Consider the following 4,820-nt stretch of genomic DNA (forward strand, 5'->3'; position numbering starts at 1 on the left):
ACAGGGTAACAACGACCCCAGAAAAATATACACTAAACAAATCAGAAGAGATCTGAAACCACGGGAAAAGGAAGGGAAGGAAATGAAAAGAAAAAGAAAAAAGAAAAAGAAAAAGATAAAATAACAAACAAAAAACAAATAAAAAAACAGAATATGATCAAATATGGTCAGGCTGGTGCATATATCAGTGCCACACACTAGATTTTGGGTGTATCTTGGTCTGTTAGAAGAATATGCCTCCCAAAATTTTAAAGAAAGAAAAGCTTATATATCTAAAAAAATAAGGGTAAATACAATGAAGGGTTTGAATATGACTGTAAAGATGAAAATTATAAAAGATTTTATAAAAGGAATTGATAAGAAAAGAAGTTGATTGGAAAAAGAAAGAAGAGGATTAAAAGAAAAAAAAGGAGAGAATGTGATCAGGAAGGAGCCTAGAACAAAGCCATACACTAGAGATTTAGGGTATATTTTGGTCTGTTAGAAGAAACTGTATCCCAAAATTTTAAAGAGAGAACAACATATATATATATATATATGAAAAATAAGGTTACGTACTATGAAGGGATAGAATATGACTGTAAAAATGAAAAATAAAAAAAGAGTTTTTTTTTAAAAAGGGATTGATAGGATGTTGGTTGAAAAAGGAAAAAAGAAAAATTAAAAAAAAAAAAAGAAAATTAAAAAAATTTACTTTGAAAGACTAAAGAATCATGGGGGAAAAGCCATGAATTCTATGTTCAGTATTCCCCTAGTGCTGGAGTTCTGCTGTTCTAATTGATCGGTAAACTTCATCTTGGCTGGCTGTTCTTGCTGTCTTCTAGGGGAGGGGCCTGTTCCTGTGGTTCCCAAATGTCTTTGCCAGAGGCGGAATTGCCCCGCCTTTGCCGGAGGGGCTAAGTAATCGGCTGGGGTTTGCTCTCGGGAGCTTTTGTTCCCTGCAAGCTTTCCATACAGCTTTGGAGGATGAGAGTGAAATTGGTTGCCTACCAATCTCCGCCCTGGAGGAGCCAAGAACTCGGGGCCCCACTCCTCAGTGCACCCCCAGAGAAAAGCAATCACCCCCATCTCCCCATCTCTGGCTGCACTCCGTGCTCACTGGCCTGTTACCGAGCGTTTCTATCTCTGCCAACGACCCCATATGGAATCTCCAAACCCAGCAGATCCCTGCAGTGCGCTCCCACGCAGCTCCTCCTGGAGGAGGAAGGGGAGTGTCCCCGGATCTGCCATTTTTTGGGTCCCTGCTGGAGGAGCAGTGGTCCAACTGCCCCAGATCATGGCTTATGGCAATCCAGAGGTGAGTGCTCCCTGCTGAGCTCCGTCTCTGCAGCCGGCTTCCCCGCCCTGATACCTGGGAGCTCTGCCACACTCAGGCACCCCTGGTCTTTCTGTGACCCAGAGGGCCCTGAGACCACACTATCCCGCGAGGTTTCCATCCCCCGCTTAGCCACTGGAGCGACGTCCCTCAGCAGAGCTGACTTCTAAAATTTCCGATTTTGTGCTCTGCTGCTCTATCACTTGCTAGTAGTAGCTGATGGAGGCCCTCTCCCCCACCATCTGTCTTCCTGAATGTCACCTCGGATTCACTTCTCCGCACATCTTACCTTCCAGAAAGTGGTTGCTTTTCTGTTTAGAGAGTTGCTGCTATTCTTTTCTTTGATCTCCTGTTGAGTTCGTAGGTGTTCAGAATGGTTTGATCCCTATCTAGCTGAATTCCTGGGACCAGATGAAAGTTAGATCTCCTACTCCTCCACCATCTTGCTCCAACTCCCCGTTTTCTTTCTTTAATTCCATATGAGTGAAATCATATTTGTCTTTCTCTGTCTGACTTATTTAACTTAGCTTATACCTTTAGGTCCATTCATGGTGTTGCGAGTGGCCAGCTCTCATTATTTTTTATGGCTGAGTAATATTCCATTCTATCTATATGCATTCTTATATATATATTCTTTATCCACTCCTCTGTTGGTGGGTACTTTGGTTGCTTCTGTATCATGGCTATTATATATAATGCCAAAATTAACATAAGGATGGGGTTGTAATTTTTTTTTAAGAATTTCCTTTCTTACTCTAAAATAAAAATAATTTCCTATATTACTTTAAAAAATATCATTTTGCTTTTCACATGTAGTTATTTAATAACTTTGGAATTTATTTTTGCATGAAGTAAACATTGAGACCTAATTTCTTATGCAGAACCAGTTTTCCTGGCACTATTTACTGATCAGTTTATCCCTTTCTCTACTGATATGCTGTTCTGGAGCTATTGTATGTCATACACACACACACACACACACACACACATGAATATATTATTGGACTTTTTCTTCTATTCCATTGGTTTATTTGATCATCCATATGCCATTATCATAAACACATATACACATAAATCACATATACACGATTCTTTCCTTTGCCATGCAGTTTTGTATTTTGATGAAGTCCCAATAGTTTATCTTTGCTTTTGCTTCCCTTGCCTCAGGAGAAATATCTAGAAAGAAGTTGCTACAGCCAGTGCCAGAGAAGTTACTGCCTATGCTCTCTTCTAGGATTCTTATGGCTTCAGGTCTCACCTTTAGTTCTTTCATCCATTTTGAATTTATTTTTGTGTATGGTGTAAGAAAGTGGTCCAGTTTCATTCTTCTGCATGTTGTCCAGTTTTCCCAACACCATTGTTGAAGAGACTGTATTTTTCCCATTGGATATTCTTTCCTGCTTTGTTGAAGATTAATCAACCGTATAATTGTGGGTCCATTTCTGGGTTTTCTATTCTGTTCCATTGATCTATATGTCTATTTTTGTGCCAGTCCCATACTGTTTTGATGACTATGGCTTTGTAATAAAACCTGAAGTCCAGAATTGTGACTTCCAGTTTTGCTTTTCTTTGTCAAGATTGCTTTGGCTATTTGGGATCTTTTGTGATTCCATACAAACTTTAGGATTATTTGTTTTAGCTTTGTGAAACATGCTGTTGGTATTTTGAAAATGATTGCATTGAATGTGTAGATTGCTTGGGTAGTATAGACATTTTAACGATATTTGTTTTTCCAAACTATGAGCATGGAATGTCTTTCCAGTTCTTTGTATTGTCTTCAGTTTCCTCCATCAGTGTTTTATAGTTTTCAGAATATCAGTCTTTCACCTCTTTAGTTAGGTTTATTCCTAGGTATCTTATTTTTGTGCAGTTGTAAATGGGATTGTTTCCTTAATTTCTCTTTTTGCTGATTCATTATTGGTGTATAGAAATGCAATAGATTTCTGTAGATTGATCTATCAATGTAAGTGAGATGTTAAAGTTCTCTACTGTTATTGTGTTACTATTAATTAGTTCCTTTACGTTTGTTATTAACTCTTTTATGTATTTGGTTGCTCCCATGTTGGGTCCATAAATATTTGCAATTGTTATATCTTCTTGTTGGATTGTTCCCTTAATGATTATATAGTGTCCTTCTTTGTCTTTTATTACAGGCTTTGTTTTAACGTCTGTTTCGTCCAATGGAAGTATTTCTACTCTGGCTTTCTTTTGACACCCATTTACATGATAAATGTTTCTCCATCCCCTCACCTTCAATCTGCAGGTGTCTTTAGGCGTTAAATGAGTGTCTTGTAAGCAGCATATAGATGGGTCTTGTTTTGTTTTGTTTTTTAAGATCTATTTATTTTAGAGAGACAGAGAGCATGTGCATGAGTAGGGGGGGTTAGAGGGAGTGGGAGAGAGAATCTCAAGCAAACTCCCTGATGAGCATGGAGCCCGAGCCCAATGTGAGGGTTGATCCCACTACCCATGAGATCATGACCTGAGCAAAAATCACAAATCAGACGTGCCAACTGAGCCACCCACATGCCCTGGGTCTTGTTTTTTTAATCCACTCTTTACACTTCTCCTCCCCATGTTTTAGGCATATGGTGTCATTTTACATCCTTTTATTTTGTGAGTTCCTTGACTGATATTTTACAAAAACAAAATGTTTTTTCTATCTTCATACTGTCAGTTTTGGTCTTTCCACTCAAAGAGTTCTGTTTAATATTTCTTGCAGGCCTGGTTTAGTGGTCATGAACTCCTTTAGTTTTTGTCTGGGAAACTTTTTTTTTATTATTCTGTCTCTTTATCTCTCCTTCTATTCTGAATAATTACCTGACTGGATAGAGTATTCTTGCCTGCAGATTTTTACCATTTGCATTTTGATTTCATCATGCCACTCCCTTATTGTTTGGGAAGTTTCTGCTGAAAAATCCCCTTAGAGCCTTATGGGATTTCCCTTGTATGTAACTGTCCTCTTTTGTTTTGCTGTTTTTAAATTTTTTTCTTTATGACTATATTTTGCCGTTTAATTATAATATGTGTTGGTACGGATCTTCTTTCTGCTTTTGTTGATTTTGTTCAGGGTTCTCTGTGCCTCCTGGATCTGGATATCTGTTTTCTTCCCCAGATTAGGGAAGTTTTCAGCTATTATCTTTTCAAATAAATTTTGTGTTCCCCTTTCTCTCCTTCTGGGATGCCTGTAATGTGAATGTTATTGTGTTTGATGGAGTCACTGAGTTCCCTAAGTTTGTTATCATTTTGCATAATTCTTTTTTCTGTCTTTTGTTCAGCTTGATTACTTTCCATTTTCTGTCTTCGAGATCATTAATTCATTCCTCTGCTTCTTCTTTCCTGTTCTTCTTTCCATCAAGCATGTTTCTCATTTTGCCTATTGAGCCCTTTATATTGTGTTGTTCCTTATTTCTGTGTTCAGAGTCTCACTGATGTCTTCCACTCTTTTTTCAAGTCTAGTGAGTATCTTTATCATTATCACTTTAAATTCTCTATCAGGCACGTT

This window comes from Mirounga leonina, unplaced genomic scaffold (genome assembly GCF_011800145.1).
Source record: "Mirounga leonina isolate KUSES-001 unplaced genomic scaffold, KU_Mleo_1.0 Mir_154, whole genome shotgun sequence".
Taxonomy (NCBI): Eukaryota; Metazoa; Chordata; class Mammalia; order Carnivora; family Phocidae; genus Mirounga; species Mirounga leonina.